The following is a 25,710-nucleotide window of genomic DNA, read 5'->3' as shown; positions in this document are numbered from 1 at the left end:
TCGGGCGACTGTGTGTGGATTTTGCATATTCACCCCATGTTTGCATGGGTTCTCTCTGATGCCTCTGGTTTCCTCTGACAGTCCAAAGATGTGCAGGTTGGGTAGTTTGGCCATGCTAAATTGCCCATAGTGTCCAGGACTATGTAGGCTAGGTGGATTTGCCTTGGGAAAAATGCAGGATTACAGGGATAAGGTAGGTGTCTAGGTGGGATGCTCTTTGGAGGGGTGGTGTGGACTCATTTGGCCAGATGATGTGATTCCACACTGCAGGAATCCTATGACATGATAAAATAAAAGGCTTTGGGAGTAGATTTGTAGCTCGGTTGTGGATGTTGAGGTTGGTTGGCTCGTTGACCTGGTTCGTTGTTTTTCCGTAGACATTTTGTTACCCTGCCAGGTAAAATCATCAGAACAGCACTTCATCGGAGGCTGCAGTGTTTTCCAGCCTGGTTTTTAACCTCTGGAGCCCATTGGGCTGGATTACTTCACTTCCGGTTTTTCTTCTGCAATGCAGTGTGTATGGGGTCGAGTTCAATGTATTTGTTGATGGCTTTCTTCGTGGAGTACTAGGCTTCTAGGAACTCTGCCTGTCTCTGCTTTGCTTGTCCCAGGATCTTGGTGTTGTCCCAATCAAATTGGTGGTTCTCCTTGTCCATGTGGATAGAGATAAGTGAGTATTGGTCATATCATCTTGCAGCCGATTGGCGTTTGTGTACCCATGTTTTAATTTCCTTCCTGTTTGTCCGATGTTTTGTTCGTCACAGTCTCTGCAGGGAATTTTATAGATGACATTGGTCTTGTCCATAGCAGGTTGTGGGTCTTTGATTCAGGTGAGCAGTTGTTGTACTGTTGATGTAAGTTTGTGTGCCACTCTGATGCCCAGTGGTTGTAGGAGTCTTGGTTAGTTCTGATGTGTTCCTGATGTAAGGCAGCATGATGAGTGTGTCAGGGCAATGTATTATCTTCCTGGTATCGCTCATATAGTAGGCATCTTCTGACCCAGTTTTTTTTGGATATCCATTGTCCTTATACTTGGAAGAGGTATTCTTCTTTTGTCAGCGTAGTTCTGTGCTGATGCAGTGTGTTGTTGCCCATTTAAATAATGTTCACACGCAGCTTTGTTTGTGTGTATTAGGATGGTTACTGTTGAAGTTCAGCACTTGGTCAGTGCGTGTTTTCTGTGTACTTACATTTGGAATTCCCCATTTGTCCTGTACTCTACCATGACGTCCAGGAATGGGAGCTGTTTGTTCTTGTCCTCCTCTCTGATGAATTGGATTCCAGTGAGGGTGTTGTTTATTAGTTTGTGTGTCTCATCTAGTTTGGTCCATTTAATGACAATGGTGTTGTCCACAGTGTATCCATCATTTTTGTCAGATTAGCGGAAGGGCAATATTTCCCATACTTTGCATCACCACCCTCGGCTATTAGTCTGGAGATAGGTGATCCCATGGGACAGGCAGTAATGATGATACTGGCCAGGAGTGAACTCAACACCCCTCAACATATTGGAAAGGCAAGCCCATCCTAACACACACAAATGAAGCTGCGTGCAACATTATTTAAATGGGCAACAACACACTGCAACAGCACAGAATTACGCTGAGAAGAAGAAGAATACCTCTGCCAAGTACTCACGGCAACAGATATCTAAAAAAACTGGGTCAGAAGATGCCTGTTACACAAACAACACCAGAAAGATACTACACAGCACAACACACTCATCACGCTACCTTACATCAGGAACACATCAGAATTAACCACAAGACTCCTAAGACTACTGGGTATCAGAATAGCACACAAATCCACACAGCCATATGACAACTGTTCAACTGAATCAAAGACCCACAGCCCACTATGGTCAGGACCAATGTTATCTATAAGATTCCCTGCAGAGACTGTGACAAACACTGCTTTGGTCAAACAGGAAGGAAATTAACAATAAAGGGTACACTAATACCATTAGCTACAAAAAGACACGACCAATACTCACTCACCTCTATCCACATGGACGAGGAGAACCATCAATTTAATTGGGACAACCCCAACATCTGGGAACAAGTAAAGCAGAGACAGGCACAGGAGTTCCTAGAAGCCTGGTACTCCACAAAAGGAGGCCATTAACAAACACATAGAAGTGAAGTAATCCAGCTCAACCGACTCCAGAGTTTAAAAAAACCAAGTGGGAAAACACAACGGCACTTCATTGGTGGCTGTACTAATGATGTTACCCAGCAGGGTAATAAGAGGTGTGCGGAACAACAATGAACCAGCTTGGCGAGCCAACCGGCCACAAAAGAAATTCAGTTGCAACAGCTGTCATTGAATTGGGATAGCATTTCTCAGATCATGCGGAAAGCATCACGTATTAGATTCTGCTGCTGGGGACTGGGCCTACCAGGTAGAAAGAATGGATTATTTCTCCTGGACAAATAACATTGGGATAGATGAAAAGTAACAATTAATTCACCTGACAGCTTGTTGACTTGCAGCATTTTTAGTTATTAGAAGCCCAACTTTCCCTCGCCTCCGTAAATTCTGAGAGGCTATTAGTTTTACTCAGCAACTTAAGAACTGGGAATCTGTATTAGGATTTTTGGGTAGGTTAAGATGACAAGCAGAGGCATGTAACTTTGGTTTAACACTTAATGAGATGCTGAGAGTGTTTGACATAATTAATGCATAAGTGACCACTGGCTGAGGCCAAAGCAAAATCAAACAAGCAAAACAATGGCTCTATCATTGAAACATGTGGCAAAATGGAGCAAATCAGTTGTAGATATTATGATGGATGTGGATACACTTGCTAGTCTGACTGAGATTGGGGAACACCACTTGAGTGAAGACAATTGCATAGTCTCACTTAGGATATATCCTGAACAAAGGGACTCCAGGTCTGCCCAAAGCAAAACAAGCCAGAAAGCCATTGCGATTGCTGCCATAATTCGACTCAAGACAGGAAGAGACCCCCCCTTGACCAAAGTAGAGTAACAAAACTCATAGGCCAGTATCCAGGATAGTGTACACCCTGGAAAGTCCACCTTCATGTGGTTTGAAACAGTTAAATTGTTAGCAATATCAAAATCAGAACTAAATCAAAAATAAAAATTTTGGTTAAATGGTCACCTCATTTTAAAAAAGTTTGATAGGAGCACAACCATTTTAACAATCACAGAACCAGTCTTTAGCAAAATTCGGTCTGGACTCCAGCCCTTAACCTTGCACAAGATCTGATCCAAACTGAAAAATCTATTCTGAGGAAATTTCACAGATTAAGAGTATAATTTAAATTCTGGCTTCTTAAGAAAAGCCGCTGGTTCAGTTACCATTGATTGTAGTGAAAGGATTGGAACTGAGCTTGATTGGGCAAAAGTATTTGCGAAAGATCCACATAGATTGGTTCAATGTTATTTGATTAGAAAATGGCTGTTGAGTGAAGTGCTTATGAAATACCCAAAAGTCCAAGGACTATCAAAGGAGCCAAGGCTACCTTGCATATTGACCAGGAAGCAATTCCACAATTCTGCAAGTCCTGCCAAGTGCCATTTGCCTTCGGGGCAAACGTAGAGACAGAAATCAGAAAGCTAGAAAGCAAAGGAATAATCAAATCAGTTCAGTTTGCAGAACGAGCAGCATCGGTGGTATCAATTGCAAAGCCTGACTGGTTAGTTCACCTCTGTGAGGATCATAAACAAAAAGGTATACTGTTTTTCACAGCTGAATAAATAACCAATTCCACAGAGAATTTGTATGCAAAGCTGGCAGGGGCCCTGCCTTTCATGAAGCTGGATATGAGCCATGCGTACTTGCAACTGTGTTTAGATGAGGACTCTCAGAAGTATAATTAATATCCAAAAGGGTTTGTACCAATATGACACTGCCATTTGGTTTATGGTCAGCCTGTGCAATTTTTCAGTGGACAATGGAAAATATTTAATAAGGTGTACCCCAGGTTGCCATTTACCTAAATAACTTGCTAACAAACAGGGAAGCTCAATAGGAGCTTTTAGGGAACTTGGACATAGACTTTTCTCCCAAGTGGGCATATATCTAAAAGAGAAAAATGTCTGCTGCAGGCATCCCAAGTGACCAACTTGGGCTACAGATTCAACACAACCGGGTTACGTCTGTTGGAAGATAAAGTGAGGACAATCAAAGGCATCCTAGCTCCTGTCCCATAAGGGTTTGTACCAATCTACAAGACTACCATTTGGGGAGATCATCAGCCTGTGCAAATTTTATATGAATAATGGCTAACATTGTATGAGGTCTACTCCAGACTTCCATTTATCAAGATAACATACTATGAACCAGGAAGATCAACAACAAGCACTTAAGAGTACTTGTACATAATCCTTAGAAATTTCTCTCAGGTCGGTGTACACCTTAGAAGGGAAAAAAGTGTGTGTTGGAAGCATTCCAAGTGACCAGATTACACCCGTTGGAAGATAACGTGGGGGTAATCAAAAGTGCCTTAACTTACATGTCTGTAGCAGAGCTTAGGCCTTCGTCGGCTGCTGAATTATTACGGAAAGTTCATATATAACTTGGCCTCCATCCTGGTGCTTTTGCATCAGCTCTTAAAAAAAAGTCAGTCTTGGAAAGACTGCTTAGCCAAGCCATAGGTTTCAGGGAAGTAAAGAAACAGCGATCATGCCCTCAGTCGTTGGCACATTATGAATCCAAGTGAGATTTGGTATTGGATATGCTGTGCCTCTCCACATAGCATCGGGATAGTATCAGCTCATACGGTGCCCAATGGTGCCAGTAGTGTATGCATCCAGGACTTTGGCTAATGCAGAGCATTAATACACCTATGTAGAGTAGGAAGGCTTGGTGGTCATGGTTGAAATCAGGAAGTCCCACCAATACCTTTATGGGTGTAAATTTGCACGAATAACAGACCACAAACTTCTGCTAGGTCATGGTAATGGAGGACAAGGCAGTAGTGCATGTAGTTTCAGGCCGAATTCAATGGTGGGCTATAATACTAAGTGTTTGCAAGTATAAGTGGAACACCAACTTGGGAGAGCGGTTGGAAAATATAGATGCATTCAGTCACGCCTCATTGGGGGATACGCTGTTGGTGAAGTACTACTGGAAGAGTCCGTCATGGTCTGAAACTTTCTGGACACACTTCCAATCACAGGTAACAATATCAGATTTTGGATGCAGAAGATCCGGTCCTAGCAAAACTGAAATAGCCGGTGGTGATGGGGGAAATCAAACAGCAGTCACAACCATAACTGAAGGCCTTTTGGACACAGAGACCCATCAGTGTTGAGAATGATATATTATTATGGGGAGTGATAGTAATCGTCCTGAGCAAATATGTCACTGCCAGATACTGGCTGAATTCCACTAGGGTCATCCAGGAGTTTCCAAAATGAGGATCTTGGTGAGATGTTTTGTGGCCAAGAATCAGATTAAGGCACAGCCGCATTTGGTGGAGCAGTGCCCAGAGAGTGCCAATAAGGACAAAAATTACCACTAGCAGTTCCCCCATATTTGTGGGAATGGTCGTGAAAAACCTAGGCTGGTCTATGTGTTGATCATGCAGGTCTTTTCATTGGCTTAATGTTCTTATTCATTGTGGATGCCCATTCATAGTGGCTGGACACACATACACTTCATTCGTCAGAGGAAAACGATAGAAAAACCGTGCACATCTTTTACAATACATCTCGACTATGTATGGGAGTCTATAATATACCATCATTTACCAGCAGGGAATTTGAGTATTTCCTAAAGACAAATGTTATTCAACACAGAAGGACACATAAGGGTGTCGGGGGTGGGGCTGGCTGATGTGTGCAAATAATGATGTAATAGAGGAGGTTAGTACATTTGGACCTCATAGAAAATGAATTCCCTGATGGAGACTGTTAGCGTGGTCCAATCAGGGAGCCCGAGCTGAAATATAATTAGGAGTGTCAGCAGTTCTGCTCACTTCGAGGGTTGGCTCTGAGGAAGCTAAATCATTGTCAAGGACTCCAGCCTCTGTGCTGTTATTTCACTTTCATTATTTTGTTATTTCACCGATTAAAATTCTGTCTAACTCGGTCTTAAATATTCTTAACTACCCAGTCTTGTTAGCTCCCGACAGTGAAAATCTCCACAGATTCATGAGGCTTAAGAGAAGAAATACCTCCTCACTTCTGTCTTAAATAGACAACACCTTATTCTGACATTATGCACTCTTGGACAAGCAATACCTACTCAACATCTTATAAATAAAATCCATCTGTACCTTTTCTGGATTGCACCCATGGGGCGGCATGGTGGCTCAGTGGTTAGCACTGCAGCCTCGCAACACCAGGGATCCAGGTTCAATTCTAGCCTCGGGCAACTGTTTGTGTGGAGTTTGTACATTCTCCCTGTGTCTGCGTGAGTTTCCTCCAGGTACTCCGGTTTCCTCCCACAGTCCAAAGATGTGCAGGCTAGGTGGATTGGTCATGCTAAATTGCCCGTAGTGTTCAGGGGTGTGTGGTTTATAGGGGGATGGGCCTGGGTAGGATGCTTCAAGGGGCAGTGTGGACTTGTTGGGCCAAAGGGCCTGTTTCCACACTGGAGGGAATCAACATATTTTTCCTGAGATGAAGGGACTAAAAATGTTTATTATTGTAGGTGTGGCCTGACCTGAACAGATTTAGTAAGACTTCCTAATTTGTAAATTCCATCCTCTTTTTTTAAAAAAGCCACTACATGCACAGATATTGCCTTCCTCAATTAGCATATAAAGTAACTGCACCTGCTGCTTCAAGCTATACAGTAACTCCCTCTTCAACTGTTGTACACATTTTCTGCAGGCTCTTAAAACAACACCAAAAATCAATTTCAAACTGAGTTCAGATACACAGATAGGACGTTTAGTAAGATTGTGCTTGTAGCTGTGTAAGGAACTACAGACAAACTACCAGTATATAGAATACAATACTAAAACAGAAAATGGAGAAACTCAGTAGATCTGTCTACATCTGAAAAGAGTTAACCTTTAGAGTCTGATATGACTCTTTCCAGTCAATTTCAGTTCTGAGGAAATGAGATAACAAGGTATAAGAGCTGAATGAACACAGCAGGTCAAGCAGCAGGGGAGCAGGAAAGCTGATGTTTCGGGCCTAGGCCCTTCTTCAAAAACAAAAAATGAAAAAAATGAGTCTAGGCCCGAAATATCAGCTTTCCTGCTCCTCTGATGCTGCTTGGCCTGCTCTGTTCAACCAGCTCTACACCTTATTATCGCAGATTCTCTAGCATCCACAGTTCCTACTATATTGACTGGAAAATTATGTTTTTAAAGTTTTTGACAGAAGAGAGGGGAACAAGTGGAACTGGTTATGACAGTGACCAGAGGTGAAGAGAAAGGGTGTGCTACCGGTGGTAAAGAAGTCATGGGGATATAAAATAAATAATAGGTACAAAAAGGAGAAAATAGGTTTGTTCTGCTGACAGTAACGCCAACAAGACAAAGAATGTTGATGCTTGTAATCAAGGTGGAAGACAGAGATCATACTCTGAAATTCTTGAAGTCACATGTTGAGTCCTAGAGCCTGCGATGTGTCTAAACTAAAAATGAGGTACTATTACCTTTGTTGCATCAATCTTTGTCACGATACTGCAGCAGGCCCAGAAAGAAAGTGTTAGCATAGAAGCAAGATGGTTCATTGAAATGGCATATTGAAAGATCAAGCTCATTCATACAGACAGAGCAAAAGGCGTTTTGCAAGTGGCCCAGTCTGAGTTTGATCTCGCCAATGTTGAAGAGCCTGCACAGTGAGCAGTGAATGCAGTTGAAAAAAGTGCAGGAAATAGGGAGGCAATGGCCTAGTGGTATTATCACTGGACTGTTATTCCAGAGACCCACGGCAGACTAGAATTTGAATTCAATTAAAAATATCTGGAATTAACAATCTAAATGATGACCATGAACGCATTGTCTCTGTCAGAAAAACCTCTCTGATTCACTAATGCCCTTTAGGGAAGGAAACTGCCATCCATAACTGGTCTGACCTACACATGACTCTAGACCCACAATGTGGTTGACTCTGAACTGCCCTCTGGGTAATTAGGGATGGGCAATAAGTGCTTCCTGGTCAGTGATGACCTCAGCCCATGAATAGATAAAGGAAAATGAAATACAAACCATTGCTTTGGTGTGCTTGAGACCTTGGACAGGGAGATAAAAAGGCAAGTATTACACCTTATGCAATTGCGTAGGAATGTGCCATAGGCATCAAGGAAGTGTTAGGAGTGATAAAAGGGGTGGACCACACAGTGTTGCAATGGAATTAGTCCTTGAAGTGCTGACAGAGGGGAGGGAAGGATGCATTTAGTTGTGGTATCTCCTCATTTTCACCTTAAGAGGATGACCTCATTATTAAACTATGTACACTATTTCTGGTGTCTCAAAAAAAAACTGAAGCTGTTCACTCTATCAAGACCCTCAGAATTTTATACATTTCAAGATCATAGAATCCCTACAGTGTGGAAACAGGCCCTTCAGCGCAACAAGTCCACACTGACCCTCAGAGCATCCAAACTAGACGCATCCATCTAATCAAAACATCCCTGAACACTACAGGCAATTTAATATGACCAATCCACCAAGCCTGTATATCTTTGGACTGTGGGAAGAAACCAGAGCACCTGGAGGAAACCCACACAGACATGGGGAGAATGTGCAAACTCCACACAGAGGGCTGCCTGAAGGTGAGATCGAATCTGGGTACCTGGCATTATGAGGCAGCAGTGCTAACCACTGAGCCTGTGTTTCCCCAAAGTGTACATTTTCCTAATTAACTCATTCCAGCATGATGTTGTGTATCTCTCGAGCAGGCGGACTTGACCCTAGGACTCCTTGCTTTAAGAAAAGTATGCTACCACCATGCTACCGAGACTCTCTGTACGCACTTCTCTTTGTTTTAAACTCCAATTTTTAATAACTCCTCCATTCTCAAAATTAGTTCCGTAAATTGGAAGTTGAAACTACTTCTAACTTATTGAAGTCAGGTTTATTGTCCATCCTTAGTTAACCCTGGAAAAGGTAGTGGTGAACTGCCTTTATGAACTGCTGCAATCCACGTGCTCTAAGGAGGCTCACGATGGCATCAGTGATGAAGTTCCAAGATATTGTTCCAGCAACACTGAGGCAACGGTGATAGCTCCAAATCTAAATGGTGACTGTTTTGGATGGGAAATTGCAGATGGTGGTGCTCTCATGTGCCTTCAACTTTAATGCTGGAATCAGCGCAATTTATAAAGTGTTGTGCCTTTCAGTGTTTAAAGGATGATGCACTTTGTGATGATTTGTGAATTGTATGTAGCAGTGGACATTGATCCTTTTTTGTGTGGATCACGTCAAATGTTGATGGATAATTTTGGTCTCTCAGGTAATCAAGACATTATGCATCAAAGAAGGGAAAATGGATTTGAAGTCTAAGGTCAGCCATGATCATAATGAATAGTAGAGCAGGCTCAAAAGGTCATTTGGTCTACACTTGCTCCTGTTTCTTATTTGATGTTCTTTGATCTGTAAATCTGCTGAAGCCGCACAGGCTGCTCCATACTGAAGTTTTAAGAAATGCATGAGAAAAATATTACAATTCACCAAGCATATACATCAATGGTTGACAAAGTATTATGTCTCTTTTATGATGTCACATTGATTTTAGTGATTCATGCCACATTTCTGCCCATTATTATTGAGTCCCAAATGCCCACTCGCCCTTTGGTTGCCTCGGGGTGGATGCTTATGCAAACATGGTTGTGGACATTAAAAACTGGCAAGACGATTTTGTTTATTTTCCGACAAATAGCTGAACCCTTAAACTATTAGGGTTACCCAAACAGCAAAATATACAGCTGGTCTGGTGATGGGTGCCCCATTTTCATATTGTTTATTATGTTCTTCCTCAACATTATCATCATCAGTTCTTGATCAGTGCCTTGTTTTTCAAACATCTCTAATCCCCTTTTAGTGCAATAATCAGAACATACAAAATTGTGAATACAAAACCTATATGGGAGCTATTCAATACTTGATGGCTTGGACAGTGACACAATGTTGATCTTGTGGCTTCTATTACAAGGTGCAGTCCCCACAGTTGACATGAGCCAAGTTTGAAGAAGGTATCTCTTGTCTTCGATGAATCACGTAAGTCTGTTGCCATTGTATTAAAGTATCAAGAAAGATCCTAGACAGTCTAAGTGTATGTTTGCATTAACTTCATGAGATTGTGCACTAGATGCATATTGATTAAATCCAATACATTATTACTGACTTTAAAATGCTCCTTTTATTTGATGGTACTTAGAATATCATGTATATGGATTCAATGCCATCTGTACTTGTGAAAAATCAACCAGAGACATGAATTTGACTCCCTGCTCATTATGCAGTGCTTATTTTCATCAGAGCGCAAGTTAACATCAGTACATGGCCTAGCAAACAATATATTAGATTACATTAGATTCCCTGCAGTGTGGAAACAGGACCTTTGACCCAACAAGTCCACACTGCCCCTTGAAGCATCCCACCCAGACCTATTCCCCTATAACCCACATACCCCTGAACACTACAGGCAATTTAGCATGGCCGATCCACCTAGCCTGCACATCTTTGGACTGTGGGAGGAAACCCACGCAGACACAGGGAGAATGTACAAACTCCACAGACTGTTACTCAAGGCTGGAATTGAACCTGGGTCCCTGGTGTTGTGAGGCTGCAGTGCTAACCACTGAGCCACATTGCCGTCCCAATATCTGTGACCAATCTTAAATATTTATATGCAGCCAATTGAGACATACTTGTGGTGCACTGAAAGGAACAGGAGGCAAAAAAAGAGAGATTTGATAGCAAAAGTTAATCCAGGAACCGCTGTCTTGGAAGATGCTGTTGATATCTGTAACCACTTGCCCTGTCAATCTCAGCTTGTGGAAGCTTTGTTAGTCTTTTATAGAAAGCATGCAGTGCTTCCTATGGCCATGGTTGCTCTATTGTTCCCACTCTGCCATTTTCCACTGTTTTATAGATCTGTTTTATAAGATTTTGGAGTAGATTTGTAGCTTGGGTTGTGGATGTTGTGGTTGGTTGGCTTGCTGAGCTGGATCGTAATTCCACAGACATTTCATTACACTACTGGATAACATCGTGAGTGCAGCCTCCAATGAGGTGCTGTTGTGACAATGGATACCTGAAAAACTGGGTCAGAAGATGCCTATTATACAAACGACACCAGGAAGTTACATACCCCGACACACTCATCATGTGACCTCACATCAGCATCACATCTGAACTTGATCACAAGACTCCAATGACTGCTAGTTATCAGAGCAACACACAAACCCACATCAACCCGATGCCAACTGCTCACCTAAACCGAAGGCCCACTGCCCACTACGGGCAGGGCCAATGTCATATACAAGATTCCCTGCAAAGATGGAGACAAACACTGCATGGGACAAAACAGGAAGGAAATTAACCACAAGGGTACATGAACATCAACTGGCCACAAAAAGACACGATCAGTACTCACTCATCTCCATAAGGAGAACTACCGATTCGATTGAGACAACACCAGGATCCTAGGACAGGCAAAGCAGAGACAAGCACAGGAATTCGTGGAAGCCTGGTACTCTACTAAGAAAACCAAACACATAGAACTAGACCCCACATACATTCCATTCTTAAGGAAAACCGGAAGTGAGGTAATCCAGCTCAATGGACACCAGAGATTAAATAACAGGTAGGAAAACAATAGTACAGACAGTTGCCAGAGGCTGGAATGGAACCTGGGTCCCTGGTGCTGTGAGGCTGCAGTGCTAACCACTGAGCCACCACGCCGTTTATGTGTCTCACTTTGGTTTATAGCCAAATTACTGGTCGATTGCCTGTTTTCTCATTTATATGGTTGGATTTTCATCAAATCTTCATCTTTACTTTAGGCTTGTACCAGACTGGTTTGGATGGATAGAGGGAGCCTTTATCCGAGTATGGCAGAGGGGATGTGGGGTCAGAGTTATAATCCTACAGTTTGAGGGGTAAACTATCTTCTCCTGATTGACAATTTCTAGGGATTTAACCTTGCCCTCTAACTCTGTTTCCTACTTGAAAACAGCCCTTTCTTGACTGACAACCTCTAGGGTATCAAGTTTCTTTTTTAGCTTTACCTTTTTTTAAACTTCAACTCTCGTACCTCAGCATTTCTCTGCATTAACACATATTCATGTACTAAGGACAAAAACAAATTCCCATTAGGATTATTTCCTATAGTTAACTCCTTAAATTCTTCTGCAGGTCAATCTGTTTCCTTGTGGAAATAAAGCATCCAGTTTATCAGGCAGGTGTCAAAGCAGATTTTATTTTAAATGTAATCTTGCCAAGACATGGCTGATTACTTGAGCCTGTGTGTAATAGCTGGTCTTTGTTCCTTAATAGTTTATTCTGGATAGAGTTATTGCTGTATGTAATAGTTTAACTTTAGTTGATTTATTCAGTCCATGAACAGTTATTGAAGTCCTGAAATCTATAATATCATAAAAGAAAAGAAAGGCAAATCAAAGGCTATACCAGTGAATGTCATAACATTCAAGGTTATGGGCCCAGTTTTTTTTTCGGGGGGTGGAAAGAGTGGGACAAGTTGTAATGTTTTCTAGACTATAATATATAGTTACTGGGCCTTCTGTTTCTATTCTATCTTTCTCCATTAAGTGTTGACACTTTGTAGGATATGGGCTCACCCCACACTTTGGACACATTCAAATGTACGTCTATGATCTTCTGTCCTCCATATAGATAACGTAATTTCACTGCTTGTCTGTAATGAACTAGCTTCAGTCCCTTTGTTTTTTTGAGAAGATTGTCCTGAATTTCTGGAACTTGCACAGGCAATGTCTTACAGGGTTGTACTAAATTGTTTTCCAAACATGATCTCTGCTGGTGAAAGTAAGTTCGCATCCAGAGATGTGACTATTAGGTGCAGCAGAGCTAATCAAAATCCAGTTTTGTCATCCTGCATCTCTTGATAATTGCTTTAATGGTATGACACATTCCTTTGTGAGACCATTGAATCTGGTATAATGTGGTGAAGCTGTCACATAATATGCCTAATTTGGCATGCTTGCATTTAAAAGATCTGTCCTATATGCTACAGATACAAATCACATGAGGTATACCAAATAGACCAAATATTACACTCCTTGTGTTTGACACTTAAAGTGTCCATTAATTGTCAATTAAAAATCTCAAAATGTAGTCAGAGACTAGGAGGAAATTATTGCAATATATGACAAATAACTTCTGTCCTAGACACTGAAAGGTCCTGGGTGACAATATTCAGGTTCTTTGTGCTGCTATGGTCCATGTTTCTGGCATGCCCTCCTGTCATCTTGTTGTCATTGCTGATCCCTGGCCAATATACAACATCACATACCATGTGTTTTTTTTTCTCCATCCATGGCAATTTGATCCTGATGTATTTGTGACAATAAATCCTAGGGAAAAAGTTGGAGGAACAAGCATTTGCTTCTTATTGAAAACATTGTCTATGAAGACACCTAGTTCACTTCTGTGTGATCAAAAGCATCTGAATATGCTGGGACACTGAATCATATCAGCCCATTGTTCTGAGTTAACTTTCCATATGCCTTCAGTCATGCATCATTGGTTGCTTTTGCCTGAAGTTGGTTGCACCTGGGCTGGCCAAAATTAATCAGATCAACCGTAAGAATATTTTCCCACTTAAATGCCCATATTGCCTACTTGTATGTTTAGTGGAGTTTCTACATACTTATTCAGATTTGGTGATTTCCAAGTTGTATCCAACATAACCATTTCACTTTTTCTGAAGAAGGGTCTCAGCCTGAAACATCAAACTTTCCTGGTCGTCTGATGCTGCTTGGCCTGCTGTGTTCATCCAGCTTCACATAGTGTTATCTCAGATTCTCCAGCATCGGCAGTTTCCACTATTTCTGCAACCATTTCGGTATTAGGTTTGTAGTAGATGTTGTATTGTTTTACTTATATTAGAACCTGTAGCTGACTAGGTGGCGCACCTACCAGAAGTTTGCACCAAATTATTTCCAACAGTGTGATTTATTTTTACAGAGAATTGCTCACTGAACAGATGTGTTGATTTTGGGTATCCATGATCACAATTAGCCAAGAAAGAAACTCAACAATTTGTAGCAATTTTTTGATAGTATATTGAGTTAAGACGCAGCAGTTTAGCTATGATGCATTAGTTAATTAGACAAGGAAGGAATACAACATGACAGATGAGAACACGTTACCAATCCGTAGGCTATTCTTTAGAATGGAAGAGCATGGGTAGTGGTTTGCAAATGGTGGACAGTTTGTCCCTAAGTCATGTAGTTTTTTTGTAGTAACAGGCTATGTTCTTCCCTCAGGCTGATGTAAGTGAATTCTTGGTCTTCTCCTCAGTAGTTGGAGGCTTGTCGCCCCAAATAATTGTTTTCCCCTCTGTCTTCGCCTCCCTTCTTGATACACCTTATTTTGGGGACTACCAATGTGTGTCAATCAACCACCTAACAATTCTTAACCAATGACCACAGACAGATATCCATAATGCCAAGATGACCATTGTTTCCTCACCCACCTCCATTTAAAGATTAATTTTCATTCTTTCAAAAATCAAAACTACCTTATTTTCCCAAACACAACATTCATTATATATGATGCTGCCCTATAATAAATCTTCTATTTATGTTTGTATAAGGCTAATTACTAGATGAAGTCTAATTACTAACAAAAGGTTAAATATTACTGAAATACTAGATGAACTCAGTTTTAAAGGGGACCCCAACTTCCAACATATGTAACAAATCTTCTGATACTAAATACTAGAGCAAGTATTTTATACTCTAAATTGGAATAATTAGATTAGCATTTTGACAGATCTTTTTGATCCAAATGCAATTGGTCTGACATCTTTTGTGATGCATGCAGCTAGCCCTTTCTGAAATGCATCCACTTCCAAGTTTGTCATCTTCTGTGGGTCATAATGGTATATGATACAAGCTTCTGCTCTTAAAGACAACACTTCATCAGAAAACTTTGGTATGGTGTTAAGTTGAAAAATCTGAGAAATCTGTGTAGTTCTTTGTTCTAATTACAGGTACGTGTCATATGTTCTTGACTTTGGTTGGGTCAGGACTGATTCCATTGCCCAAGTAGATAGAAGCATTGAAATTGATTTGATCATTTCTTGCTTTTCAAGATAAGCCTTTCATGAAATGGTGCAATCATCTATGAGCACAGATTTAGTTTGGGCTTTTCTTTAGTTTTTCCCATCATCACAATTTCACCAGCAGTATAGGGTTGTTACGAAGTTGGGTAGAGTAATTGTGAAGTGGAAGGCAGGAAACTAAACTGTGTGGTTCCTTTAAGAGGTTTGTACTTTGTCTGTTCTTAGAAATTTAAAAACAAGTTGCCAGTATAGACTGCCTCAAAAGGTAAAACAAGTATACCGAAATAAAACAGATGGCAGGCAAATCAGCAGTATGGAATTGATGCTGTGATGAGTTTCAATTTGGCTAATTAATTGAAAGCCAAACTCAGCGATTCAAAGCCAACTGAATTAAAAAACTGATGGTGTTGACAACATGAAACCAATCATATTATTAGCATTTATTAGGTCATTTACAGGTATATAAAGGAGAGGGCATTCAGAAATTTGGAGAGACCCAGTTGCCATCTGAAAGAGTGCAATCTGCCACCTGCCTGAATTGGCACCACTCAGCTCTCAGAAAGCCCATTTGATTAATCAAAGGTTTTTTTTGGGTCAAAGTCCACATTGAAGAAATTAGAGTTAAAACGTCCCTGACAACTGAATGAACAGAGGAAAGGTGTTTGAGAAGTGAGTGGAGATGACAGAATATTCTGGAAGACACAGTCTGTGGGAACTTGGAGAGATTAAGTTACAAATTTATCTCATTAATTGGGTTTATCAAGTAGAACTTGTGTTTATTGGAACAGTTTTCTATTAGTATTTAGATCAGTTAGGGAGTAGTTAGTAGTTTAAGAGGGAATTTTCAGTTTGTTAGTAATTCTGTTAATATTTATTTAACCCAACAATGAAAATAAATTGTTTCTTGTTACTTGTAAAGTGGCGGTCAGGGATTCTCTTCCTTTTAACCACTCTTAATAAATTGAGAGGGGGAAAGGGGAACTTCTTGGGGTGTTTCATAGGGAATTATTAGAGGGGAAGCCTTACTCCTATCATGACCGATTGGGGTTTGTGTTTTAGTTTAATTATCAAGGGGTTTGGCCAGTTCACCGTTGTACCAGGTTTCTGGGTGTTGTCCTTTCAGTCAGTTGCAGTGTATTCATAGGACAGACTGGTTGGACCAAAGGATCTGTTTCTATACTGTATGACTTTATGATTCTGTGTACCTAATTGCAGGACCTTATCAACATGCGAACCCTCATTGCTGGCTCTAGGCGGCATACTGTCTCATGACAGGCAAAACGTAGTGAGGAGAACAACTTGCAAAGTGACTGGGCAGATTTCTTGCTTACTAAAAGATAACAGTCAGGGTAGAAAGATTCCAAGTGCCCAAATGACCAAAATGATCATGTTTGGACAAAAGGCTGCACCATATTCTGTGCACCATTGATACTGATATTTTATCAATAGGTGGTGTACATGGAACATAGAACAATACAGCGCAGATGTTGCGCCAACCTATGAACTAATATAACCCCCTGCCCCTACACTATCCCATCATCACCCATATACTTATCCATAGGCTGTTTAAATGCCCCTAATGTGGCTGAGTTAACTACATTGGCAGGCAGAGCATTCCATGCCCTTACCACTGAGTAAAGAACCTGCCTCTGATATCTGTCTTAAATCTATCACCCATCAATTTGCAGCCCCCTCGTACAAGCCAATATCATCATCCTAGGAAAAAGACTCTCACTGTCCACCCTATCTAATCCTCTAATCATCTTGTATGTCTCTATTAAATACCCTCAGCCTCCTTCTCTCCAAATGAGAACAGACCCAAGTCCCTCAGCCTTTCTTCATAGGGCCCATGCTCCAGACCAGGCAACATCCTGGTAAAGCTCCTTTGCAACTTTTCCAATGCTGCCACATCCTTCCTGTAATGGGATGACCAGAACTGCACGCAATATTCCAAATGAGGCTGCACTAGCATTTTGTCCAGTTGCAGCATGACATCACGACTCTGGAACTCAATCCCTCTACCAATAAAACCTAACACACTAAGCCTTCTTAACAGCACTATCAACCTGGGTGGCAACTTTCAGGGATCTATGTACATGGACACCAAGGTCCCTCTGCACATCCACACTACCAAGAAGCTTTCCGTTGACCCAGTATTCTGCCTTCCTATTATTCTTCCCAAACCTCACATTTATCCGCATTCAACTCCATTTGCCACCTCTCAGCCCAATTCTGCAGTTTATCCAAGTCTCCTTGCAACCTGCAACATTCTTCCACACTGTCCACCACTCCACTGACTTTCATGTCATCTGCAAACTTACTAACCCATCCACCTATGCCTGTGTCCAAGTCATTTTTATAAATGACAAACAGCAGTGATCCCAAAACAGAACCTTGATGGCACACCAGTGATCAGACTCCAGGCTGAATATTTTCCATCAACCACCACGCATTGGCTTCTTACAGAAAGCCAGTTTCTAATCCAAACTACTAAATCTCCCTCAATCCCATGCCTCTATTTTCTCCAATAGCCTACCACATGGAACCTTATCAAAGGCTTTACTGAAGTCCCTGTACACCACATCAACTGCCCTCCCCTCATCCACACGCTTGGTCACCCTCTCAAAAAACCTCAATGAGGTTTGAGAGACACGATCTGCCCTTGACGAATCCATGCTGGCTATCTCCAATCAAATTGTTGTTTGCGAGATGATTATAAATCCTCTTATAATCCTTTACAAAAAAAAACACCTTTCCCTACAACAGACGCAAGGCTCACAGGTCTATAATTACCTGGGTCATCCCTACTGCCCTTCTTGAAGAAGGGCACAATATTTGCAATCCTCCAGTCCTCTGGTACTAAGCCTGTAGACAATGAGGACTCAAAGATCAAGGCCAAAGGCTCCGCCACCTCCTCCCTAGCTTCCCAGAGTATCTTCGGAAAAATCCCATCTGGCCCTGGGGATTTATCTACCTTCACACCTTCTAGAATGGATAGCACCTCCTACTTACTAAGCTTAATCCTTTTAATTCTAGTAGCACTTAACTCAGTCATCTCCTCTACAATATTCTCCTGTTCTTCAATGAAAACAGATGAGAAATAATCATTTAGCACCTCTCCAATCTGCACAGGGTCCACACACAACTTCCCACTTCTGTCTTTGACTGGCCCTATTCCTACACTAGTCATCCTCTTATTCCTCACATACCCAGAGAAAGCTTTAGGGTCCGCCTTTATTCTACCTGCAAATGTCTCCTCCTTGTTTTTCTTAACTCTCTCTTCAAATCCTTCCTAGCTAATCTGTAACTCTCCATCACCTCACCTGAACCATCTCGTCTCATAAGCCTCCCTTTTCCACTTAACAAGAGATACAATTTCTTTAGTAAACCACAGTTCCCTTACCCAATCGCTTCCTCCCTGCCTGACAGGGACATACCTAATCAAGGACACGCAATATCTGTTCCTTAAACTAGCAACACATTTTGATTGTCCCCATCCCCTGCATTTTGCTAACCATTCTGTGCCTCCTCAGTCTTCCTTAATCACATTATAATTGCCCTTCCCCCATCTATAACACTTGCCCTGTGGCATGTTCCTATCCCTTTCCATAGCGAAACTAAACATAACCGAATAATGGTCACTCTCTCCAAAGTGCTCACCTACCACTAGATCAAACACCTGGCCTGGTTCATTACCAAGTACCAGATCCAGTGTGGCCTCCCCTCTTGTCAGCCCTTCAACATACTGAGTCAGGAAACCCTCCTGCACATATTGGACAAAAACTGATCCATCCGATGTACTAGAGTTATAGCATTTCCAGTCAATGTTGGGGAAGTTAAAGCCTCTCATAATGACCATCCTGTTCCTTTCACTCCTGCCCAGAATAGTTTTGCCAATCCTCTCCTCCACATCCCTTTAACTTTGCGGAAGCCTACAAAAAGCACCCAGCAGTGTTACCTCCTCTCCTGTTTCTGACCTCAGCCCATACCACCTCAGTAGACAAGTCCTCATCACAAGTTATTCCAGCCATCGTTATATTGTCCTTGACTAACAAAACCACACCTCCCCCCTCTTTTACCACCTTCCCTGATCTTAATGAAAGATCTAAACCCTGGAACCTGTAACATCCATTCCTGACCCTGCTCTATCCATGTCTCTGAAATGGCCACAACATCAAAGTCCCAGGTACCTATCCATGTTGCAAGCTCACCTACCTTATTCTAGATGCTCCTGGTGTCGAAGTAGATGCACTTCAATCCAGCTTGCTGTCTGCTAGCACACTCCTGTGAGTAAGATCCTGTCCATGTCCTCCCTACTCTCATCCTCCTGTGTACGAGAACTAGACCTCAGTTTCCCATCCCCCTTCTGAGCTAGTTTAAATCCACCCGAATAGCACTAGCAAATTTCCCACCCAGGATATTACTGCCCCTCTGGTTCAAGTGGAGACCATCCTGTTGGTAGAGGTCCCACCTAAGAAAGGTACCAAAGGAAGAAAGGTCCATTGGTTGACCTTGGTCAATATCCATGTGGGAGATAGAAACTTGAATCTCAACCATTGTTTTGGTGACCTCGCTGCTGCTATCCTCATTTACTGGGCCATGACCAATGATCATTAAGCTTCACACAATCAGGAAACCAAAATCATATCCAGAGGGAAGCACAGCCCAAGTTAATATATATACACTTTGGTGCAGCATCTGAATTCAGTGCAGAGGGAAAGAGGTGTTTGACTGGGATAGTCAGATTGGCAGAGGAAGAATTAATATTTTCAAAGTTAGTTCCCCAAAATATATTATATATCCAATTTGGAAACAGGCTATTTTGGATCTGGAGGTCTGTATTGAGTCAGGTTTAATAAATGTTAGAATAAAATATCCCCTTGGAAATAGTGGCTATAACATGATAGGATATAGCATTCAGCTTCAGAGAGAGGAGCATGGGTAAGAAACAATTGGACTGAGCTTAAATAAAAGATAATTACAAAGAAATGAAGGCAGAAATAGCTGGACTAAACTGGGGAATGAGTTGGACAGCAAAGATGCTTATGGAACAAAGGCAGTCAGACATTTTAGAAAACAGCACAAGCCTCACTGGATTATGTTTTTGCTGTGAGCAAGATGATTTTCAGGAAGAGGGTAAGCAAATTGCAGGTAACCAGGAAAACTAAGGATAGCTACAGATTGAAGGAAAAAAATATACACAGACATGGTAAGGGTTAGTGGTAAACCAGAGGACTGGGGAAGTTTTTTTAAAAAAAATTAAAAACACACAATTAAAAAAGGGAGAAAATAAATTGATGTAAACTTGTAAGTAATACCAAGATACACATCAGTAGCTTTGAATATTTTTAAAAGCAAGAGAGAAGCTAAAATGGTTATCGAGCTCTTCAAGAATGAGGCTGGGGAAATAATAAAGGGGAGCAAAGAAAAGATGAGAAATAAGGCTTAATATCAGTCTTCACAGGAGAAGATTCTAATAACATTCCAAAATTGCTAAATATTCAAGGGCAAAAGGAGCAGAAAAAATAAATACTACTCAAAAAAGGTCCAAGGGAAGCTCATAGGGCTAAAGACCAAGAAGTGTGCACATCCTATCATGTTAAAACAAGTAGCTGCAGAAATAATGGATACACTGGTCATGATCTTCCAGGGATCTTTAAAATTCTGGAAAAAAATCCCCAACTTGAAGCAACTTTATTTAAAAAGGGAAGGAGAGAAAACAAGAACAGCTAACTGTGTCTGCTATTGGCAAACATTAGAATCTATTACAAAGGAAGTAATACTAGAGCATTTAGAAACACCATGTGAACAAGCAAAATCAGTATGGCTTCAAGGTGGTGAAATCATGCATGACACGTTTTTAAAAAGGATTCTTTTGGGGTTGTCAAACAAGTCAGATAAAGGGGAAGCAGTGAATATAATATATTTGGACAGCCAGAAGGAATTTGATGAGGCTCTGGAGGTTGGGTCATTAAGTATATTCAAAGAGAAGATAAACAGATTTTTAAATCAGTAAGGGAATGAAGGGTTGAGGAAAAGGCTGGAATTTGAAGTTAAGGATTATCAGATGAGCCACAATCTCATTGAATGGTGGAGCAGAGTCAATAAGCTGTATGGCCTACTTCTGCTCCTATGTCTTATTGTAAACCCCATTGACTGGGTGTATGTGTGGGAAGAGGGTCTACATTCTTTTCAAATACTTTACGCCCATCAGATGTTATCTCCCCCAAGTTAATTCCCTAACCAAGATTTCTCCTCCACCCTCAGCTCCCTAACAAGAATTGGAGATAACCTGGATAGCCTTCAAATCTAAGCTTCATTGATGCCTCCACTTAAACCATCTTATTAGCTAGCAGCTTTTGGAGGCATAGCATCTTCTCCATTGAAAGTGGAAGCCCTGTCACATGCCAATGGTTGCTAAACAGCTGTGGATTTTGCCACTGGTTTTGTTTTATATTAAGACTGCTGCCTCTGAGAAAAATTCAGTAAATAGGGCATGAGCAAGGATTTCCCAATATCCATTCTCTAACAGCTAATTCATAAAATTTATCCAGTAAACCTTTTATAAGTATTTTAAATGATAAGTCTGGGTTTTGGTTGGGGGGGGGTTCTCTGTTGCCAATGTTTTGTACAAACTTATTAATGGCCCTCACTTGATTTAAAAAAAGTTAACATATGGTACAATCCAGAAAAAATATTTTGATTAGTTATGGAGGTAAAATCTTAATTGAAATCTGGTGATGAATTGGTTAAATTGTTTTCTCTGCAAACTGCTTACACATTTACATCTGAGGAAGGTGAAACTTTGAGATGAACAATTCATGGCAGTGTAGATGTTAATCTATTATCATGGAAAAAAAAGTGTGCAAGGTCAAAGGAAGATAGAGAAATGATATCAGAACTGCCTTATACCAGTTTGATCTCCCTCCTGACAGTGTTAATGATGCACATCAGCGTAACCTTGTCCTCTTTGATGTTTTAAGCAAACAAAACATCAGTCTCTGAGTGAGTTATGGTTTGTTGCAGGTTTGACAGTGAAAGACTGCACATAAAAGGAGTAGGGAAGAACACTTTACAAGTAAACAATTATCTTTACTGCTCCTGTCTTCTCACACCTGAAGTGCATATTGAGAATTTTCATGGATCTTTTCCAATGATTTTTCATCATCATTAGATAAAGTTATGCGGAACATGTGTCTTATTTCCCGATTCAGGTTCAGGGATAAAAACACATTGCTGTTCAATTATTCACTGTACATTGAAAATATTGCTATATTTTCACTTTAATCTGCTACGTTCATCAGTGGTATATCAAGTGAATTGCTACCCTACGGAGGCCCAGCTATGGATCTGATCCACATCAATGAGAGCCAATTTAACCTTCAAAACATTTTAGAAATGCCAGCCAAATGTCTTCGCTCAGGGTAGGTTGCTGGTTCAGAATTCAGGAAATTGATTCTTGAACAGACTTGTAGAGGGAGTATGGAGATATCATAGAGTTGATAGATTTAAAAGTTGACAGGTGCCCAGGTCCATAAGAGTTCCATCCCAGGCTGTTGCAGGAGACAAAGGAGGAAATTGCAGGTTCCCTGACTGACAATTTTAATTCCTCTCTGGATGATGACAAGGTGTAAGAGGACAGGTAGCATGGCTCAACTTTTCAAGGGTGGTAAAGATAAACCAGGAACTACAGACCAGTGACACATCAGTGGAGAGAAGCTATTGGAGAAAATTCTGAAGGGAAAAAAATCCCTATTTAGATTACATTTCCTACAGTGTGGAAACAGGCCCTTTGGCCCAATAAGTCCACACTGCCCCTTGAAGCATCCCACCCAGACCCATCCCCCTACAGCCCACAGACTCCTGAACAGTATGGGCAATTTAGCTTTTTCATAGGGGGTGGAGGAGTCTGGAATGCCTGAGAGGGTGATTAAAGTAGGTAACCTCAACTTTTGAAAAGAACCTGGATCAGCTCTTCAAATGTCACAGCATTCAAAGCTATGGATCTAATGTTGGAATGTAGGGATAGTATAGATTTAATGTAGCTTTTGGTGATCCAAATATGATGGCTAAAGTGCCTCTTCTGTATTGAATGATTCTACAATGCATTTTCAGAAGTCCTGGTGCCTTTGAATCAACTCACAGCCTAGTTGTAGATGAAGAATATTTTCAATGGAGCCTCACAGCACTAAGAACACCAATGATCTGGTTGAGAACATAAGAGTGCTGTTGCTCAATTTACTGATGTTTGACTGTATGTGCCGGAGCAGTCAGGAGGAAAATTTTGTTTCTCAAATCAGCAAAAAGAAATCAGATACCACTATGAAGAATAAATTCCAGTGACAAAAGTCAGTAGAAGGAGTGTGGCAATGAAATGTAGATTCAGTCCTACAGCAGAGGAATGTAGGATTAGAAGAAAATGACTCAGCTCATTAAGCCTGCTCTGCTATTCAGTTAGATCATCATTGATCATTGACACAAATGACACTTTCCTGCTTTGTCTCCATTTCCTTTGATGCCATTCAACTCCAGAAATGTAAAACTTTGTCTTGAACATGTTCAATGATTGAGTTTCTACAGCCTTTTGGGGAAGAGAATTCCAAAGCTTGGCCAGCATTTGAATGAAGAAATTCATCTGTCTCAGTCTTAAGTGGCCTACTCCACATCCTGTGACTGTGACCCCTAGTTTTAGACTCCCCAGCTGAGGGAAACATCCTCTCTGCATCTAGTCTTCCCATACCTTGGAACACCTTCAGTGAGGAAACAGGCCCTTCAGGCCAATAGTTCCACACTGACCAAGTCAATGAGAATCCCATGCAGACCCATCCCCAGCCGCCCACCCTATCCCTGTAATACTATGTTTTCCAAGGCTCTCCCACCTAATCTACACATCCCTGAACACTATGAACAATTTAGCATAGCCAAACCATCTAATCTGCACATCTTTGGACTGTGGGAAGAAACTGGAGCACCCAGCTGAAACTCACACAGACACAGGGAGAATGTGCAAACTCCACACAGACACTTGCTTGAGGCTGGGATCGAATCTGGGTCTCTGGTGCTGTGAGACAACAGTGCTAGCCACTGAGCCACCAGGCTGCCCAACCGTGTTAAAAATGTCATGTTTCAAGCAGATCCCCTCTTGTCCTTAAACTTTTGTGAATACAGGCTCTCAATCAAATGAATTGATTGCCATCCCAGTATCACCCTGATGAAACTCCACTGCACACCCTCCTTTAAGTACATCCTTATATATAGTTGGGCAGATCAAAAGTGCATTCTATACTCCAGGTGTGATCTCACCTGGGCCCTTTGCGACTGCAGTAAAACATTCCTGTATGTGAACTCAAATCATCTTGCAATGGAGGCCAATATACAGTTTGTCTATCTACTTTTATTGACTGGTGTACAAAAAAACCACCAGGTCATTTCCTCACTATTGCAGTGATATGTCTCCTTTACAAACATTAACCCACCTCTTTCACAAACAACCCTTCCTCACAAATAACTCTAACCCATCTCCTTTGCTACCAACATTACCCACCTTCATTCTCTGTTTGTCTATATTTCCTAAATAATGAATGCCACGGGATGTTTACTTCCCATCCTTGGTTACCCAGAAATTAACATTACCAGATGCGATTGCCTAGTGGTATTATTACTGGACTGTTAATCCAGGGAACGGGGTTTGTATCCTGCCATGGTGGAATTTGAATTCAATAAGAAAGAATCTGGAACTAAGAGCCTAATGGTGACTGAGAAACAATTGTCAGTTGTCAGAAAAATCCATTTGGTTCATTAATGTTCTTTTAGTTAGGGAATCTGCCATCTTTACCTGGTTTGACCTACACGTGACACCATACCCACAGCAATGTGGTTGACTCTTAACTACCATCTGGGGAATTGGAGCTGGACAATAAATGCTGGCCTTACCCATGATGCCTTCATCCCATGAATGAATAAAATCAAATAGGTCTGTGATTAAGTGTTCTACAAGATTCAGACCTTGGACTTCTGTAGTTTGCAACATATAAAAATAATTTGGATGCAAATTAGTAAGTTGTCTGATTAGTAAGTTTGCAGACTACAAGAAATTGGTATAGTTGTGGACAGCAAGTAAGGTTGTCAAAGGACACAGAAGGATATAGATCTCATGAAAAGTAGGGTAGGGAAATGGTAGATGGAGTATAATCTGGAAGAGTGGGAGGTGATATATTTTGGGAGGTCAAATGCAAGAAATGCTTTAAATGATCTGTGACCAGTGGTGTTCAACAATGATCAGTGCCAGGTCCTCTGTAATGGGATGGATATCAAACAACAAGTCAAAATACATAAAGGTAGATAGAGAGCTTAGTGGCATGGGGAAATGAAAACAAACAAGTCTGTCTCTCAATGTCAACAAAACAAAAGAACTGATCGACTTCAGAAAGAAAGGAGGAGCACATGTCCCCATCTACATCAATGAAACTGAGGTTGAGAAGGTGAAGAACATCAAGCTCCTTGGAGT

The sequence above is a fragment of the Stegostoma tigrinum genome, chromosome 2 (assembly GCF_030684315.1).
Source record: "Stegostoma tigrinum isolate sSteTig4 chromosome 2, sSteTig4.hap1, whole genome shotgun sequence".
In the NCBI taxonomy this organism is placed as follows: domain Eukaryota; kingdom Metazoa; phylum Chordata; class Chondrichthyes; order Orectolobiformes; family Stegostomatidae; genus Stegostoma; species Stegostoma tigrinum.
The sequence above is the reverse complement of the archived record's forward strand: the minus strand, read 5'-3'. Positions refer to the sequence as shown.